Genomic DNA, 22,022 nt, shown 5'->3' on the forward strand with positions numbered 1-22,022 from the left:
GCAGGGAGCATTCTGATGACAGGGTCATGGAGCAATTTGATGAAAAGTGTCAAGGAATATTTTGATGACAGGTGTTATGGAACATTGTGATTTCAGGGGTCATCGAACATTGTGATGATAAGTGCATGTAGCATTGTGATGACAGGAGTCATGGAACATTGTGATGACAGGGGTGAGGGAGTATTGTGACAAATAGTGATGTAGCATTGTGATATCTGTGGTGAGAGAGCATTTTGATGAGAAGTGCATGGAGCATTGTGATGACAAATTTTATGGAGCATTGTGATGACAATGTTGTGGAGCACTGTGATGACAAGCGCATGGTGCATTGTGATGACAAGGGTCATTGAGCATTGTGCTGAGAAAGTCATAGAGCATTGTGATGACAAGGGTCAAAGAGCATTGTGATGAAAAGTTCATGGAGCATCGTGGTTAAAATGGTCACAGAGACTGTTGATGACGAGGGCATGGACCATTGTGATGACAAAGGTCATGAAGCATTGTGATGACTGGAGTCACGGAGCACTGTGATGACAGGGGTCATGGGGCATTGTGGTAAAAAAGGCATGGAGCATTGTGATGACAAGGACATGGAACATTGGTCTAATAACTTTCATGGAGTATTGCGATGAGAGTTGGTATGGCACACTGTGATGACAAGGGCATGGAGCATTGTGATGACCAGGTCATGCCGTATTGTGAAGACAGGTGTCAGGGAGCATTGTGATCACATATGTAATGGCCCATTGTGATGAGGATGGCATGGAGCACTGTGAGTCCAAGTGTCAGGGAGGATCCTGATGACAAATGTAATGGAGCCTTGTTATGACAATGGCTTGGAGCATTGTGAAGACAAGGGCCAGGGAGCATTGTGCTGAAAAGTGCATGGAGAATTGTGATGACAAGGGTCATGGAGCATTCTGATGACAAGCTTGTGGAGTATTTTGATGACAATGGCATGGAGCATTCTGATGAAAATGGCATGGGGCATTGTGATGAAAAAGGCATGGAGCCTTTTCGTGACAGGGTTCAAGGAGCATTCTGATGACAAGTGTCAGGGAGGATTGTGATGACAAGTGTATTGAGAATTGTGGTGACAAAGGTCATGGAGCATTGTGATGAAAAGGGCATGGAGTATTGTGATGACAGGCATCATGGAGCGTTGTGATGACAAGTGTTATGGAACATTGTGATCACAAGGGTTTGGAGCATTGTGATGACAGAGGTAATGGATCATTTTGATTTCAAGGAGCATGGAGCATTGTGATGACAAGGGAATGAAGCAATGTGATCCCAAAGTTCATGGAGGATTGTGATGACAATGGAAATGGAGTATTGTGATGACAAGCGCATAGAGCATTGTAATGACAAGTTCATGTAGCATTTTGCTGACAAAGGCATGGAGCATTGTGATGACATGTGTCATGGAGCACTGTGATGACAAGCGTCAAGGAGCATTGTGAATACAGTGGTCATGGAGCATTGGGATGACAAGGGCATGGATCATTTTGATGACAAGGGTCATGGAGCACTGGGCTGAAAATGTTCATGGAGAGTTGTGATGATAGGTGTCATGTAGCATTGTGACGACAAAGGAATGGAGCATTGTGATGACAAGAGTCCTGGATCATTGTGTTGTCTGGTGTCATGGAGTGTTGTGATGACAGTGGTCATGGAGCATTGTGATGATATTGGCAATGGAGCATTGTGATGAGAAGGTCGTGGAGCATTGGGCTGAAAATGTTCATGGATTATTGTGATGACAGGGGTCATGGAGCATTGTGATGACAAGGGCATGGATCCTGGTGATGTCAAGGTCCTGGATCATTGTGATGAGAAGACCATGGAGACTTGTGATGGCAAGTCTCATGGAGCATTCTGATGAAAAGGGGCATGGAGCATTGTGATTACAGGTGTCTTGGAGCATTGTTATGACTAGGGCATAGAGCATTGTGATGAGAAGGCCATGGAGAATTCTGATGACATGCGTCATGGAGTTTTGTGATGACAAGGGCATGGAGCATTGTGATTACAGGGACCTTGGAGCATTGTGATGAAATGGTCATGGATCATTGTGATGAAAAATGCATGGAAACTTGTCATGACAGGGTTCAAGGAGCATACTGACGACAAGGGTCAGGGAGCATTGTGATGACAAGTGGATTGAGCATTGTGATGACAAAGATCATGGAGCATTGTGATCAGAAGACCATAGATAATTGTGATGATGAGCGTCATGGGGTGTTGTGATGATACGTGTTATGCAACATTGTGATCACAAAGATTTGGAGCATTTTGATTACAGAGGTCATGCAGAATATTGATTTCATTGTGATGACAATAGCCTGAAGCATTATGATAATGGGCATTGTGCATTGTGATGACAGGGTTCATGGAGCATTGAGATGAAAAGGGGCATGGAGCATTGTGATTACAAGGGTCTTGGAGCATTGTGATGACAGATTTCATGGCGAACTGAGATGAAATGGGGCATGGAGCATTGTGATTACAAGGGTCTTGGAGCATTTTGATGACAAGGACATGGAGCACTGTGATGAGAAGGCCATGGAACATTCTGATGACATGCGTCATGGAGATTTGTGATGACAAGGGCATGGAGCATTGTGATATCAGGGGACTTGAGCATTGTGATGAGAATTATCATGGAACCTTGTGATGACTAGGCCGTGGATCATTGTGATGGCAGGTGTCATGGTGCATTGTTATGACAGGGGTAATGGAGCATTGTGATGAGAAGGGTATGGAACTTCGGTCTGAAATGTTTCATGGATTATTGTGATGAGAGTGTGCATGGAGCATTGTGATGACAAGGGCAAGGAACACTGTGATACATGGGTCATGCTGGACTGTAATGACAAGGGCATGGAGCATTGTGATGAGAAGGGCATCGAGCATTGTGATGACAAGTGTCATGGAGCTGTGTGACGACAAGGGCATGGAGCAATGTGATGAGATGGTTCATGGAGCATTGTGATGACAGTGACATGGAGCATTGTGATGCCAAGGGTCTTGGAGTTTTGTGATGACAAATCATGGAGCATTTTGATGAGAAGGGCAGGGAGCATTTTGATGACCGCGTCATGAAGCAATTTGATAAAAAGTATAATTGAACATTTTGATGGCAGTGGTTATAGAACATTGTGATGACAGGGGTCTTGGAGCTTTGTGATGGAAAGGGTCATGGAGCATTTTGATGACAGGGCTTATGGAACATTGTGATGGCAGGGGTCATGGAACATTGTGATGATAAGGGGATGTAGCATTGTGATGACAGTGTCATGGAACATTGTGATTACAAGGATGAGGGTGTATTGTGATGACTAGTGATGGAACATTGTGATATCTCTGGTGAGAGAGCATTTTGATGAGAAGTGCATGGACCATTGTGATTACAAGTTTTATGGAGCATTGCAATGACAAGGTTTGGAACGTTGTGATGAAATGCACGTGGCACATTGTGATGACAATTGTCATGGAGCATTGTTCTTACAAAGACATGGAGCATTGTGATGACAAGTTTCTCAGAGAATTGTGATGAAAAGTTCATGGAGCATTGTGGTTACAAAGGTCACAGTGCCTTGTGATGACGCGGGCATGGACCATTGTGATGACAAACGTTATGAAGCATTATGATGACTGGAGTCATGTAGCATTGTGATGACAGGGGTCATGGAGCATTGTGATGACAAGGGCATGGAGCATTGTGATGACAGAGGCATGGAGCATTTGTCTGACAAGTTTCATAGATTATTGTGATGAGAGTGGGCATGGTGCATTGTGATGACAAGGGCATGGAGCATTGTGATGATAAGGTCATGGAGTATTGTGAAGACAGGTGTCAGGGATCATTGTGATGACATATGTCATGGTCCATGGCGATGACAATGGCATGGAGCTTTGTGATACCAAATGTAATGGAGGATTGTGATGACAAAGAAAATGGAGCATTGTGATGATTAGGGTTTGGAGCATTATGATGACAAGGGCCATTGAAAATTTTGATGACAAGGTCATGAAGCACTGTGATGACAAGGTCCTAGAGCATTGTGATGACAAAACCATGGAGCCTTGTGATGACAAGTCTCATGGAGCATACTGATTAAAAGGGGAATGGAGCATTGTGATTACAGGGGTCCTGGAACATTGTGAAGACCAGGGCATGGAGGATTGTGAGGAGAAGTCCAAGGAGCATCCTGATGGCATGCGTCATTGAGCTTTGTGATGACAATGGCATGCACCATTGTGATTACATGGGACTTGGAGCATTGTGATGAAAAGGGCATGGATCATTGTGATGAAAAAGGCATGGAGCCTTGTCATGACAGGGCTCAAGGAGCATACAGACAACATGTGTCAGGGAGCATGTTGATGACAAGTGTATTGAGCCTTGTGATGACGAAGTTCATGGAGCATTGTGATGAGAAGACCATGGATAATTGTGATGACGAGCATCCTGGGGCATTGTGATGACAAGTGTTATGGAATATTGTGATAACAAGGGTTTGGAACATTGTTATGACAGAGGTCATGGAACATTTTGATTTCGTTGTTATGACAATTGCATGAAGCATTATGATGATGGGCATGGTGCATTGTGATGACAGGGTTCATGGATCATTGAGATGAAAAGGGGCATAGAACATTGTGATTACAGTGTTCTTGGAGCATTGTGATGAGAAGGGTCATGGAGCCTTGTGGTGACAAGGCCATGGAACATCGTGATGGCAAGGGTCATGGAGCATTGTTATGACAGGGGTAATGGAGCATTGTGATGGCAAGGGCATGGAGCATTGTGATGAGAAAGTCGTGGAGCATTGGGCTGAAAATGTTCATGGATTATTGTGATGACAGGGGTAATGGAGCATTGTGATGACAAGTGAATGGATCATGGTGATGTCAATGTCCTGGAACATTGTGATGAGAAGACCATGGAGACTTGTGATGGCAAGTCTCATGGAGCATTCTGATGAAAAGGGACATGGAGCATTGTGATTACAGCGGTCTTGGAGCATTGTTATGACTAGGGCATAGAGCACTGTGATGAGAAGCCCATGGAGCATTCTGATGACATGCGTCATGGAGTTTTGTGATGACAAGGGCATGGAGCATTGCGATTACAGGGACCTTGGAGCATTGTGATGAAACGGTCATGGATCATTGTGATGAAAAATGCATGGAAACTTGTCATGACAGGGTTCAAGGAGCATACTGATGACAAGGGTCAGGGAGCATTGTGATGACAAGTGTCATGGAGCACTGTGATGAGAAGCGTCAAGGAGCATTGTGAATACAGGGGTCACGGAGCTTTGGGTTGACAAGGGTCATGGAGCACTTGGCTGAAAATGTTCATGGAGTGTTTTGATAACAGGGGTCATAGAGCATTGCGATGACTAGGGTATGGAGCATTGTGATGACAAGAGTCCCGGATCATTGTGTTGTCAGGTGTCATGGAGTGTTGTGATGACAGTGGTCATGGAGCATAGTGATGATACTGGCTATTGAGCATTGTGATGAGAAGGTCGTGGAGCATTGGGCTGAAAATGTTCATGGATTATTGTGATGACAGGGGTCATGGAGCATTGTGATGACAATGGCTTGGAGCATTGTGATGACAAGGGTCAGGGAGCCTTGTGCTGACAAGTGCATGGAGAATTGTGATGACAAGAGTCAGGGAGCATTCTGATAAAAACCTTGTGGAGTATTTTGATGAAAATGGCATGGAGCAATGTGATGAAAACGGCATGGGGCATCGCGATGAAAAAGGCATGGAGCCTTTTCGTGACGGGGTTCAAGGAGCATTCTGATGACAAGTGTCAGGGAGCATTGTGATCACAAGTGTATTGAGAATTTTGATGACAATGGTCATGGAGCATTGTGATGAAAAGGGCATGGAGTATTGTAATGACAGGCATCATGGAACGCTGTGATGACAAGTGTTATGGAACAATGTGATCACAAGGGTTTGGAACATTGTGATGACAGAGGTCATGGATCATTTTGATTTCAAGGAGCATGGAGCATTGTGATGACAAGGGCATGAAGCAATGTGATCCAAGGTTGATGGAGGATTGTGATGACAATGGAAATGGAGTATTGTGATGACAAGCGCATAGAGGATTGTAATGACAAGGTCATGTAGCATTTTGCTGACAAAGACATGGAGCATTGTGATGACAATGGCATGGAGCATTGTGATGCCAAGTGTCAAGGAGGATTCTGATGACAAATGTAATGGAGCATTGTGATGAAAATGGCTTGGAGCATTGTGATGACAAGGGTCAGGGAGCATTGTGCTGACAAGTGCATGGAGAATTGTGATGACAGGGGTCATGGAGCATTCTGATGACAAGCTTGTGGAGTATTTTGATGACAATGGCATGCAGCATTGGGATGAAAAAGGCATGGGTCTTTGTGATGAAAAAGACAGGGAGCCTTTTTGTGACAGGTTTCAAGGAGCATTCTGACGACAAGTGTCAGCTAGCATTGTGATGACAAGTGTATTGAGAATTTTGATGACAAATTTCATGGAGCCTTGTGATGAGAAGACCATGGATAATTGTGATGATGAGCGTCATGGGGTGTTGTGATGATAAGTGTTATGCAACATTGTTATCACCAGGATTTTGAGCATTGTGATGACAGAGGTCATGGAGCATTTTGATTTGATTTTGATGACAATAGCCTGAAGCATTATGATGATGGGCATTGTTCATTGTGATGACAGGGTTCATGGAGCATTGAGATGAAAAGGGGCATGGGGCATTGTGATTACAGGGGTCTTAGAGCATTGTGATGACAAGAGCAGGGAGCATTGTGATGAGAAGTCCATGGAACATTCTGATGACATGCGTCATGAAGCTTTGGATGGCAAGAGCATGGAGCATTGTGATTCCAGGGGTCTTGGAGCATTGTGATGAAAAGGGCATGCATCATTGTGATGAAAAAGGCATGGAGCCTTGTCATGACAGGTTTCATGGAGCATACTGACGACAAGTGTCAGGGAGCATTGTGATGACAAGTGTATTGAGAATTGTGATGACAAAGGTCATGGAGCATTGTGATGAAAAGTGTATGGAGTATTGTGATGACAGGCATCATGGAGCATTGTGAGGACAAGTGTTATGGAACATTGTGATCACAAGGGTTGGAGCATTGTGATGACAGAGGTCATGGATCATTTTGATTTCAAGGAGCATGGAGCATTGTGAGGACAAGGGCATGAAGCAATGTGATCCCAAGGTTCATGGAGGATTGTGATGACAATGGTAATCGAGTATTTTGATGACAAGTGCATAGAGCATTGTAATGAAAAGGTCATGTAGCATTTTGCTGAAAAAGGCATGGAGCATTATGAAGACAGGTGTCATGGAGCACTGTGATGACAAGCGTCATGGAGCACTGTGAATACAGGGGTCATGGAACATTGGGATGACAAGGGCATGGATCATTGTGATGACAAGGGTCATGGAGCATTGTTCTGAAAAAGGCATGGAGCATTGTGATGACAAGGGTCACGGAGCATTGTGATGAAAATTTCATGGAGCATTGTGGTTACAAATGTCACAGAGCCTTGCGATGACACAGCCATGGACCGTGGTGATGAGAAACGTTATGAAGCATTGTGATGACTGGAGTCACGGAGCATTGTGATGACAAGGGCCATGGAGCATTGTGATGACAAAGGCATGGAACATTGTGATGACAGGGGCATGGAGCATTGGTCTGACAAGTTTAATAGATTATTGTGATGACATTGGACATGGTGCATTGTGATGACAAGGGCATGGAGCATTGTGATGACAAGGGCATGGAGTATTGTGAAGACAGGTGTAAGGGGGCATTGTGATAACATATGTCATGGTCAATTTCAAAGACAATGGCATGGAGCATTGTGATGCCAAATGTCATGGTCCATTGCGATGACAGGGGCATGAAGCATTGTGATTACATGGGTCTTTGAGCATTGTGATGACAAAGGTCATGGAGCATTGTGAAGAGAAATCCATGGAGCCTTCTGATGACATGTCTCATGGAGCATTCTGATGAAAAGGGGCATGGAGCATTCTGATTACATGGGTCATGGAACATTGTGATAACAAGGGCAAGGAGCATTGGTCTAATAAGTTTCATGGATTATTGTGATGAGAGTTGTAATGGCACATTGTGATGACAAGGGCGTGGAGCATTGTGATGACCAGGTCATGCAGTATTGTGAAGATAGGTGTCAGGGAGCATTGTGATGACATATGTAATGGCCCATTGTGATGACAATGACATGGAGCATTGTGATGCCAAGTGTCATGGAGGATTCTGATGACAAAGGTAATGGAGCATTGTCATGACAATAGCTTGGAGCATCGTGATGATAAGGGTCAGGGAGCATTGTGCTGACAAGTGCATGGAGAATTGTGATGACAAGGGTCATGGAGCATTCTGATGACAAGCTTGTGGAGTATTTTGATGACAATGGCATGGACCATTGGGATGAAAATGGCATGGGGCATTGTGATGAAAAAAGCATGGAGCCTTTTCGTGACAGGTTTCAAGGAGCATTCTGATGACAAGTGTCAGGGAGCATTGTGATCACAAGTGTATTGAGAATTTTGATGACAATGGTCATGGAGCATTGTGATGAAAAGGGCATGGAGTATTGTGATGACAGGCATCATGGAGCGTTGTGAGGACAAGTTTTATGGAACACTGTGATCACAAGTGTTTGGAGCATTGTGATGACAGAGGTCACGGATCATTTTGATTTCAAGGAGCATGGAGCATTTTGATGACAAGGGCCTGAAGCAATGTGATCCCAAGGTTCCTGGAGGATTGTGATGACAATTGTAAGGGAGTATTGTGATGACAAGCGCATAGAGCATTGTAATGACCAGGTCATGTAACATTTGCTGACAAAGGCATGGAGCATTGTGATGACAGATGTCATGGAGCACTGTGATTACAAGCGTCATGGAACATTGGGATGACAAGGGCATGGATCATTGTGATGACAAGGGTCATGAGCACTGGGCTGAAAATGTTCATGGAGTATTGTGATGACAGGGGTCTTGGAGCATTGTGATGACAAGAGTCCCGGATCATTGTGTTGTCAGGTGTTATGGAGTGTTGTGATGACAGTGGTCATGGAGCATTGTGATGTCAGGGGTCATGGAACATTGTGCTGATAAGGGGATGTAGCATTGTGATGAGAGTTGTCATGGAACATTGGGATAACAATGGTGAGGGAGGATTGTGATGACTAGTGATGGAACATTGTGATATCTCATGTGAGAGAGCATTTGGATGAGAAGTGCATGGAGCATTCTGATTACAAGGTTGATGGAGCAGAGTGATGACAAGGTTGTGGATCATTGTGATGAAAATCATATGGCACATTGTGATGACAAGGGTCATGGAGCATTGTTCTGACAAAGGCATGGAGCATTGTGATAACAAGCCTCACGGAGCATTGTGATGAAATGTTCATGGAGCATTGTGGTTAAAAAGGTCACAGAGCCTTGTGATGACGCGGGCATGGACCGTTGTATTGACAAACGTTATGAGGCATTGTGATGACTGGAGTCACGGAGCATTGTGTTGACAGGGTTCATGGAGCATTGTGATGACAAGGGCATGGAGCATTGTGATGAGTAGGCCATCGAGCATTGTGAAGACAAGTGTCCAGGAGCTGTGTGATGACAAGGGCATGGAGCAATGTGATTAGAGGGTTCATGGAGCATTGTGATGACAATGACATGGAGCATTGTGATGTCAACGGTCATGGAGCTTAGTGATGACAATGGTCATGGAGCATTTTGATGACAAGGGTGTGGTGCATTGTGATGTGAAGGGCAGGGAGCATTGTGATGACAAGGGCATGGAATATTGTGAAGACAGGTGTCAGGGGGCATTGTGATGAAATATGTCATGGTCCATTGCGATGACAATAGCATGGAGCATAGTGATGCCAAATGCAAGGGAGGATTGTGATGACAAATATAATGGAGCACTGTGATGACTAGGGCTTGGAGCATTATGAAGACAAGGGCCATTGAGAATTGTCATGACAATGTCATGAACCATTGTGATGACAAGGTCCTGGAGCACTGTGATGAGAAAACCATGGAGCCTTGCGATGACAAGTCTCATGGAGCATACTGATGAAAAGGGGCAAGGGGCATTCTGATTACAGGGGTCTTGGAACATTGTGATAACAAGAGCATGGAGCAATGTGATGACAAGGGCATGGAGCATTGGTCTAATAAGTTTCATGGATTATTGTGATGACAGTTGGAATGGCGCATTGTGAAGACAAGAGCATGGAGCATTGTGATGACCAGGTCATGCAGTATTGTGAAGAGAGTTGTCAGGGAGCATTGTGATTACATATGTAATGGCCCATTGTGATGACAATGGCTTGGAGCATTGTGATGCCAAGTGTCATGGAGGATTATAATGACAAAGGTAATGGAGCATTGTGATGACAATGGCTTGGATCATTGTGATGACAAGGGTCAGGGAGCATTGTTCTGACAAGTGCATGGAGAATAGTGATGACAAGGGTCATGGAGCATTCTGATGACAAGCTTGTGGAGTATTTTGATGACAATGGCATGGAGCATTGGGATGAAAACAGCATGGGGCTTTGTGATGAAAAAGGCATGGAGCCTCTTCATGACAGGGTTCAAGGAGCATTCTGACGACAAGTGTCAGGGAGCATTGTGATGACAAGTGTATTGAGAATTGTGATGACAAAGTCATGGTGCATTTTGATTAGAAGACCATGGATAATTGTGATGAAGAGCGTCATGGGGTTTTGTGATGATAAGTGTTTTGCAACATTGTGATCACCAGGGTTTGGAGCATTGTGATGACAGAGGTCATGGAGCATTTTGATTTCACTGTGATGACAATAGACTGAAGCATTATGATGATGGACATGGTGCATTATTATGACAGTGTTCATGGAGCATTGAGATGAAAAGGGGCATGGAGCATTGTGATTACATGTGTCTTGGAGCATTGTGATGACAAGGGCATGGAGCATTGTGATGAGAAGTGCATGGAACATTCTGATGATATGCATCATGGAGCTTTGTGATGACAAGGGCAAGGAGCATTATGATTACAGGGGTCTTGGAGCACTGTGATGTAAAGCGTATGGATCAATTTGATGAAAATGGCATGGAGCCTTGTCATGAAAGAGTTCATGGAGCATACTGACGACAAGTGTCAGGGAGTATTGTGATGAAAAGAGTATTGAGAATTGTGATGACAAAGTCATGGAGCCTTGTGATGAGAAGACCATGGATAATAGTGATGATTAGCGTCATGGGGTTTTGTGATGATAAGTGTTATGCAACATTGTGATCACCATGGTTTGGAGCATTGTCATGACAGAGGTCATGGAGCATTTTGATTTCATTGTGATGACAATAGCCTGAAGAATTATGATGATGGGCATGGTTCATTGTGATGAAAGGGATCGTGGAGCATTGTGATGAAAAGGGGCATGGAGCATTGTGATTACAGGGGTCTTGGAGCATTTTGATGAGATGTGTCATGGAGACTTGTGATGACAGGGGTTATGGAGCATTGTGATGACCAGGGAATGGAGCATGGTGATGACAAGGTCTTGGAGCATTGTGATGAGATGACCATGGAGACTTGTGATGACAAGTCTCCTGGAGCATTCTGATGAAAAGGGGCATGGAGCATTGTGATTACGAGGGTATGGAGCATTGTGATGACAAGGGCATGGAGCATTGTGAGGAGAAGGCCATGGAACATTCTGATGACATGTGTCATGGAGCTTTGTGATGACAATGGCATGGAGCATTGCGATTACATGGGTCTTGGAACATTGTGATGACAATGGTCATGGAGCCTTGTGATCACATGGCCGTGGAACATTGTGATGGCAGGGGTCATGGAGCATCGTTGACAGAGGTAATGGAGCATTGTGATGAGAAGGGCATTGAGCATTGGTCTGAAATGTTTCATGGATTACTGTGATGAGAGTGGCCATGGAGCATTGTGATGACAAGGGCACGGTACACTGTGATACATGGGTCATGGAGGAGTGTAATGACAAGGACATGGAGCATTATGATGAGAAGGGCAACGAGCACTGTGATGACAAGTGTCACGGAGCTGTGTGATGACAAGGGCATGGAGCATTGTGATGACATGTGTCATGGAGCACAGTGATGACAACCGTCACAGCGCATTGTGAATACATGGGTCATGGAGCATTGGGATGACAAGGGCATGGATCATTGTGATGACATGGGTCATGGAGCACTTGGCTGAAATTGTTCAAAAAGTGTTGTGATGACTGGGGTCATGGAGCATTGTGATGACTAGGAAATGGAGCATTGTGATGACAAGAGTCCAGGATCATTGTGTTGTCAGCTGTCATGGAGTGTTGTGATGACAGTGGTCATGGGGCATTGTGATGATATTGGCCATGGAGCATTGTGATGAGAAAGTCGTGGAGCATTGGGCTGAAAATATTCATGTATTATTGTGATGACAGGGGCCATGGAGCATTGTGACGACAACGGAACGGAGCATGGTGATGACAAGGTCGTGGAGCATTGTGATGAGAAGACCATGGAGACGTGTGATGACAAGTCTCATGGAGCATTCTGATGAAAAGGGGCATGGAGCATTGTGATTACAGGGGTCTTGGAGCATTATGATGACAAGGCCTTGGAGCATTGTGATTACAGGTATCTTGGAGCATTGTGATGAAAAGGGCATGGATTATTGTGATGAAAAAGGCATGGATCCTTGTCATGACAGGGTTCAAGGAGCATACTGACGACAAGTGTCAGGGAGCATTGTGATGACAAGTGTATTGAGCATTGTGATGACAAAGATCATGCAGCATTGTGATGAGAAGGCCTTGGATAATTGTGATGATGTGCGTTATGGGGTGTTGTGATGATACGTGTTATGGAACATTGTGATCACAAGGATTTGGAGAATTATGATGACACAGGTCATGGAGAATATTGATTTTATTGTGATGACAATAGCCTGAAGCATTATGATGATGGGAATGGTGCATTGTGATGACAGGGTTCATGGAGCATTGAGATGAAAAGGTGCATGGAGCATTGTGTTTACAGGGGTCTTAGAGCATTATGATGACTAAGGTATGGAGCATTGTGATGTGAAGGCCATGGAACATTCTGATCACATGCGTAATGGAGCTTTGTGATGACAAGGGCATGGAGCATTGTGATGACAGGGTCATGGAGCATTCGTCTGAAAAGTTTCATAGATTATTGTGATGACAGTGGACATGGTGCATTGTGATGACAAGGGCATGGAGCATTGTGATTTCAGGGGTCTTGAGCATTGTGATGAGATGTATCATGGAACCTTGTGATGACTAGGCCGTGGAACATTGTGGTGGCAGAGGTCATGGTGCATTGTTATGACAGGGGTAATGGAGCATTGTGATGAAAAGGGTATGGAACTTTGGGCTGAAATGTTTCATGGATTATTGTGATGAGAGAGGGCAGGGAAAATTGTGATGACCAAGGCACGGAACACTGTGATACATGGGTCATGCAGGACTGTAATAACAAGGGCATGGAGCATTGTGATGAGAAGGGCATCGAGCATTGTGATGACAAGTGTCATGGAGCTTTGTGATGACAAAGGCATGGAGCAATGTGATGAGAGGGATCATGGAGCATTGTGATGACAATGACATGGAGCATTGTGATTCCAAGTGTCTTGGAGCTTTGTGATGACAAATGTCATGGAGCATTTTGATGACAAGGGCATGGTGCATTGTGATGAGAAGGCCAGGGAGCATTTTGATGACCGGGTCATGCAGCAATTTGATAAAAAGTGTAATGTAATATTTTGATGGCAGGGGTTATAGAACATTGTGATGTCAGGGGTCTTGGAGCTTTGGGATGGAATGGGTCATGGAGCATTTTGTTGACAGGGGTTATGGAACATTGTGATGGCAGGGGTCATGGAACATTGTGATTATAAGGGGATGTAGCATTGTGATGACAGCGTCATGGAATATTGTGATTACAAGGGTGAGGGAGTATTGTGATGACTAGTGATGGAACATTGTGATATCTCTGGTGAGAGAGCATTTTGATGAGAAGTGCATGGACCATTGTGATTACAAGGTTTATGGGGCATTGCAATTACAAGGTTGTGGATCGTTGTGATGAAATGCGCATGGCACATTGTGATGACAGTGGTCATGGAGCATTGTTCTGACAAAGACATGGAGCATTGTGATGACAAGTTTCACAGAGAATTGTGATGTAAAGTTCATGGAGTATTGTGGTTACAAAGGTCACAGAGCCTTGTGATGATGCGGGATGGACCATTGTGATGAAAAACGTTATGAAGCATTGTGATGACTGGAGTCATGGAGCATTGTGATGACAGGGGTCATGGAGCATTGTGATGACAAGGGAATGGAACATTGTGATGAGAGTGGCATGGAGCATTGGTCTGACAAGTTTCATAGATTATTGTGATGAGAGTGGAAATGGTGCATTGTAATGACAAGGGCATGGAGCATTGTGATAATAAGGTCATGGAGTATTGTGAAGACAGGTGTCAGGGAGCATTCTGATGAAATATGTCATTGTCCATTGCGAAGACAATGGCATGGAGCATTGTGATACCAAATGTAATGGAGGATTGTGATGACAAATATAATGGAGCATTGTAATGATTAGGGCTTGGAGCATTATGATGACAAGGGCCATTGAAAATTTTGATGACAAGGCCGTGAAGCATTGTGATGACAAGGGCCTGGAGCATTGTGATGACAAAACCTTGGAGCCTTGTGATGACAAGTCTCATGGAGCATACTGATGAATAGGGGCATGGAGCATTGTGATTACAGGGGTCTTGGAACATTGTGATGACAAGGGCATGGAGCATTGTGAGGAGAAGACCAAGGAGCATTCTGATGGCATGCGTCATTGAGATTTGTGATGACAAGGGCATGGAGCATTGTGATTACATGGGTCTTGGAGCATTGTGATGAAAAGGGCATGGATCATTGTGATGAAAACGGCATGGAGACTTGTCATGACAGGGTTCAAGGAGCATACAGACAACAAGTGTCAGGGAGCATTTTTTTTTTCTTTTTTTTGCGGTACACGGGCCTCTCACTGTTGTCGCCTCTCCCATTGAGGAGCACAGGCTCCGGACGCGCAGGCTCAGCGGCCATGGCTCACAGGCCCAGCCGCTCCAGGGCATGTGGGCTCCTCCCAGACCGGGGCACGAACCCGTATCCCCTGCATCGGCAGGCGGACTCTCAACCACTGCGGCACAAAGGAAGCCCCTGTCATGGAGCATTCTGATGACGTGTCATGGAGCTATGTGAAGACAAGGGCATGGAGCAATGTGATGAGAGCGTTCATGGAGCATTGTGATGACAATGACATGGAGCATTGTGATGCCAAGGGTCATGGATCTTTGTGATGACAAAGGTCATGGAGCATTGTGATGGCAATGGCTTTGTGCATTGTGATGAGAAGGGCAGGGCGCATTCTGATGACAGGGTCATGGAGCAATTTGATGAAAAGTGTCATGGAACATTTTAATGACAGGAACATTGTGATTTCAGGGGTCATCGAACATTGTGATGATAAGTGCATGTAGCATTGTGATGACAGGAGCCATGGAACATTGTGATGACAGGGGTGAGGGAGTATTGTGACAAATAGTGATGTAGCATTGTGATATCAGTGGTGAGAGAGCATTTTGATGAGAAGTGCATGGAGCATTGTGATGACAAATTTTATGGAGCATTGTGATGACAATGTTGTGGAGCACTGTGATGACAAGCGCATGGTGCATTGTGATGACATGTGTCATGGAGCATTGGGCTGACAAGCGCATGGAGCATTGTGATGACAAGGGTCATGGAGCATTGTGCTGAGAAAGGCATAGAGCATTGTGATGACAAGGGTCAAAGAGCATTGTGATAAAAAGTTCATGGAGAATTGTGGTTAAAAAGGTCACAGAGACTGTTGATGACGAGGGCATGGATCATTGTGATGACAAAGGTCATGAAGCATTGTGATGACTGGAGTCACGGAGCACTGTGATGACAGGGGTCATGGAGCATTGTGATAACAAGGGCATGGAGCATTGTGATGACAAGGGCATGGATCATTTGTCTAATAATTTTCATGGATTATTGCAATGACATTTGGAATGGCGCCTTGTGTTGACAAGTTTCACAGAGAATTGTGATGAAGAGTTCATGGAGCATTGTGGTTACAAACGTCACAGAGCCTTGTGATGACGTGGGCATGGACCATTGTGATGACAAACGTTATGAAGCATTGTGATGAGTGGAGTCATGGAGCATTGTGATGACCTGGGTCATGGAGCATTGTGATGACAAGGGCAGGGAACATTGGGATGACAGTGGCATGGAGCATTGGTCTGACAATTTTCATAGATTATTGTGATGAGAGGGGGAATGGTGCATTGTAATGACAAGGGCATGGAGTATTTTGATAATAAGGTCATGGAGTATTGTGAAGACAGTTGTCAGGGAGCATTGTGATGAAATATGTCATGGTCCATTGCGAAGACAATGGCATGGAGCATTGTGATACCAAATGTAATGGAGGATTGTGATAACAAATATAATGGAGCATTGTGAGGATTAGGGCTTGGAGCATTATGATGACAAGGGCCATTGAAAATTTTCAGGAAAAGGTAGGGAAGCATTGTGATGACAATGTGCTGGAGCATTGTGATGACAAAACAATGGAGCCTTGTGATGACAAATCTCATGGAGCATACTGATGAACAGGAACATGGAGCATTGTGATTACAGGGGTCTTGGAACATTGTGATGAAAAGGGTATGGAGCATTGTAATGAAAATGGCATGGAGCCTTGTCATGACAGGGTTCAAGGAGCATACAGACATCAAGTGTCAGGGAGCAGTTTGATGAAAAGTGTATTGAGCATTGTGATGACGAAGGTCATGGAGCATTGTGATGAGAAGGCCATGGATAATTGTGATGACGAGCGTCATGGGGCATTTTGATGACAAGTGTTATGGAATATTGTGATCACAAGGGTTTGGAGCATTGTTATGACAGACGTCATGGAACATTTTGATTTCATTGTTATGACAATAGCATGAAGCATTACAATGATGGGCATGGTGCATTGTGATGACAGGGTTCATGGTTCATTGAGATGAAAAGGGGCATAGAGCATTATGATTACAGTGTTCTTGGAGCATTGTGATGAGCAAGGTCATGGATCCTTGTGATGACAAGACCATGGAACATCGTGATGGCAGGGGTCATGGAGCATTGTTATGACAGGTGTAATGGAGCATTGTGATGGCAAGGGCATGGAGCATTGTGATGAGAAGACCATGGAGCATTCTGATGACATGTGTCATGGAGCTATGTGAAGACAAGGGCATGGAGCAATGTGATGAGAGCGTTCATAGAGCATTGTGATCACAATGACATGGAGCATTGTGATGCCAAGGGTCATGGATCTTTGTGATGACAAGTCATGAAGCATTGTGATGACAAGGGCATTGAGCATTGTGATATCAGGGGTCTTGAGCATTGTGATGAGAAGTATCATGGAACCTTGTGATGACTAGGCCGTGGAATATTGTAATGGCAGGTGTCATGGTGCATTGTTATGACAGGGGTAATGGAGCATTGTGATGAGAAGGGTATGGAACTTTGGTCTGAAATGTTTCATGGATTATTGTGATGAGAGTGGGCATGGAGCATTGTGATGACAAGGGCAGGGAACACTGTGAAACATGTGTCATGCAGGACTGTAATGACAAGGGCATGGAGCATTGTGATGAGAAGGGCATCGAGCATTGTGATGACATGTGTCATGGAGCACTGTGATGAAAAGCTTCACGGAGCATTGTAAATACAAGGGTCATGGAGCATTGGGATGACAAGGGCATGGATCATTTTGATGACAAGTGTCATGGAGCACTGGGCTGAAAATGTTCATGGAGTGTTGTGATGACAGGGGTCATGGAGCATTGTGATGAATAGGGAATGGAGCATTGTGATGAGAAGACTCCCGGATCATTGTGTTGTCAGGTGTCATGGAGTGTTGTGATGACAGTGGTCATGGAGCATTGTGATGATATTGGCCATGGGGCATTGTGATGAGAACGTCGTGGAGCATTGGGCTGAAAATGTTCATGGATTATTGTGATGACAGGGGTCATGGAGCATTGTGATGACAAGGGAAGGGAGCATGGTGATGACAAGTTCCTGGAGCATTGTGATGAGATGACCATGGAGACTTGTCATGACAAGTCTCATGGAGCATTCTGAAGAAAAGGGGCATAGAGCATTGTGATTACAGGGGTCTTGGAGCATTGTGATGACATGGGCATGGGACATTGTGATGAGAATGCCATGGAGCATTCTGATGACATGCGTCATGGAGTTTTGTGATGACAAGGGCATGGAACATTGTGATTACAGGGATCTTGGAGGATTGCAATGAAAAGGTCATGGATCATTGTGATGAAAAAGGCATGGAGCCTTGTCATGACAGGGTTCAAGGAGCATACTGATGACAAGGGTCAGGGAGCATTGTGATGACAAGTGTATTGAGCATTGTGATTACAAAGTTCATGGAGCATTGTGTAGAGAAGACCATGGATAATTGAGATGATGAGCGTCATGGGGTGTTGTGATGATAAGTGTTATGCAACATTGTGATCACAAGGGTTTGGAGCATTATGATCACAGAGGTCATGGAGAATATTGATTTAATTGTTGTGACAATAGCCTGAAGCTTTATGATGATGGGCATGGTTCATTGTGATGACTAGGTTCATGAAGCATTGAGATGAAAAGGGGCATGGAGCATTGTGATTACAGTGGTCTTGGAGCATTGTGATGAGAAAGCCATGGAACATTCTGATGACATGCGTCATGGAGCTTTGTTATGACAAGGGCATGGAGCATTGTGATTTCAGGGGTCTTGAGCATTGTGATGAGAAGTGTCATGGAACCTTGTGATGACTAGGCCGTGGAACATTGTGATGGCAGGGGTCATGGTGCATTGTTATGACAGGGGTAATGGAGCATTGTGCTGAGAAAGGTAGGAACTTTGGTCTGAAATGTTTCTTGGATTATTGTGATGAGAGTGGGCATGGAGCATTGTGATGACAAGGGCTCGGAACACTGTGATACATGGGTCATGCAGGACTGTAATGACAAGGGCATGGAGCATTGTGATTAGAAGGGCATCGAGCATTGTGATGACAAGTGTCATAGAGCTTTGTGATGATAAGTGTTATGCAACATTGTGATCACAAGGGTTTGTAGCATTATGATCACAGAGGTCATGGAGAATATTGATTTAATTGTGATGACAATAGCCTGAAGCATTATGATGATGGGCATGCTTCATTGTGATGACAGGTTTCATGAAGCATTGAGATGAAAAGGGGCATGGAGCATTTTGATTACAGGGGTCTTGGAGCATTGTGATGACAACGGTATGGAGCATTGTGATGAGAAGGCCATGGAACATTCTGATGACATGCGTCATGGAGCTTTGTGATGACAAGGGAATGTAGCATTGTGATTTCAGGGGTCTTGAGCATTGTGATGAGAAGTGTCATGGAACCTTGTGATGACTAGGCCGTGGAATATTGTGATGGCAGGGGTCATGGTGCATTGTTATGACCGGGGTAATCGAGAATTGTGATGAGAAGGGTATGGAACTTTGGTCTGAAATGTTTCATGGATTATTGTGATGAGAGTGGGTATGGAGCATTGTGATGACAAGGGCACAGAACACTGTGACACATGGGTCATGCAGGATTGTAATGACAAGGGCATGGAACATTGTGATTAGAAGGTCATGGAGCATTGTGATGACAAGTGTCATGGAGCTTTGTGATGACAAGGGCATTGAGCAATGTTATGAGAGGGTACATGGAGCATTGTGATGCCAATGACATGGAGCATTGTGATGCCAAGAGTCATGGAGCTTTGTGATGACAAGTCATGGAGCATTTTGATGAAAAGGGCATGGTGCATTGTGATGAGAAGGGCAGGGAGCATTTTGATGACCGGTTCATGCAGCAATTTGACAAAAATTGTAATGGAACATTTAGATGACAGGGGTTATAGAACATTCTGATGTCAGGGGTCTTGGAGCTTTAGGATGGAAAGGGTCATGGAGCATTTTGATGACAGGGCTTATGGAACATTGTGATGGCAGGGGTCATGGAACATTGTGATGATAAGTGGATGTAACATTGTGATGACAGGGTCATGGATCATTGTGATTCCAGGGGTGAGGGAGTATTGTGATAACTAGTGATGGAACACTGTGATATCTCTGGTGAGAGTGCATTTTGATGAGAAGTGCATGGACCATTGTGATTACAAGGTTTATGGAGCATTGCAATGACAAGGTTGTGGACAGTTGTGATGAAATGTGCATGGCACATTGTGATGACAATGGTCATGGAGCATTATTCTGACAAAGACATGGAGCATTGTGATGACAAGGGTCACTGAGAATTGTGATGAAAAGTTCATGGAACATTTTGGTTACAAAGGTCACAGAGCTTTGTGATGATGCAGGCATGGACCATTGTGATGAAAAACGTTATGAAGAATTGTGATGACTGGAGTCAAGGAGCATTGTGATGACACGGGTCATGGAGCACTGTGATGACAAGGGCATGGTGCATTGTGATGACAGGGGCATGGAGCATTGGCCTGACAAGTTTCATAGATTATTGTGCTGAGAGTGGGCATGGTGCATTGTGATGACAAGGGCATGGAGCATTGTGATGATAAGGTCATGGAGTATTGTGAAGACAGGTGTCTGGGAGCATTGTGATGATATATGTCATGGTACATTGCGATGACAATGGCATGGAGCATTGTGATGCCAAATGTAATGGAGGATTGTGATGACAAATATAATGGAGCATTGTGATGATTAGGGCTTGGAGCATTATGATGACAAGGGCCATTGAAAATTTTCATGAGAAGGTCGTGAAGCATTGTGATGACAATGTCCTGGAGCATTGTGATGACAAAACCATGGAGCCTTTTGAAGACAAGTCTCATGGAGCATACTGATGAAAAGGGGCATGGAGAATTGTGATTACAGGGGTCTTGGAACATTGTGATGAATAGGGCATAGAGCATAGTGAGGAGAAGACCAAGGAGCATTCTGATTGCATGCGTCATTGAGCTTTGTGATGAGACGGGCATGGAGCATTGTGATTACATGGGTCTTGGAGCATTGTGATGAAATGGCATGGAGCACAGTGAAGAAAAGGGCATGGATCATTGTGATGAAAAAGGCATGGAGCCTTGTCATAACAGGGTTCAAGGAGCATACAGACAACAAGTGTCAGGGAGCATTTTGATGACAAGTGTATTGAGCATTGTGATGACGAATGTCATGGAGCATTGTGATGAGAAGACCATGGATAATTGTGATGTCGAGCGTCATGGGGTTTGTGATGACAAGTGTTATGGAATATTGTGATCACAAGGGTTTGGAGCATTGTTATGTCAGTGGTCATGGAGTATTTTGATTTCTTTGTGATGACAATAGCATGAAGCATTATGATGATGGGCATGGTGCATTGTGATGACAGGGTTCATGGATCATTGAGATGAAAAGGGGCATAGAGCATTGTGATTACCGTGTTCCTGGAGCATTGTGATGAGAAGGGTCATGGAGCCTTGTGAAGACATGGCCATGGAACATCGTGATGGCAGGGGTCATGGTGCATTGTTATGACAGGTGTAATCGAGCATTGTGATGGCAAGGGCATGGAGCATTGTGATGAGAAGGCCATGGAGCATTCTGATGACATGTGTCATGGAGCTATGTGAAGACAAGGGCATGGAGCAATGTGATGAGAGTGTTCATGGAGCACTGTGATGACAATGACATGGAGCACTGTGATGCCAAGCGTCATGGATATTTGTGACGACA

This window comes from Mesoplodon densirostris, unplaced genomic scaffold (assembly GCF_025265405.1).
Source record: "Mesoplodon densirostris isolate mMesDen1 unplaced genomic scaffold, mMesDen1 primary haplotype scaffold_44, whole genome shotgun sequence".
In the NCBI taxonomy this organism is placed as follows: domain Eukaryota; kingdom Metazoa; phylum Chordata; class Mammalia; order Artiodactyla; family Ziphiidae; genus Mesoplodon; species Mesoplodon densirostris.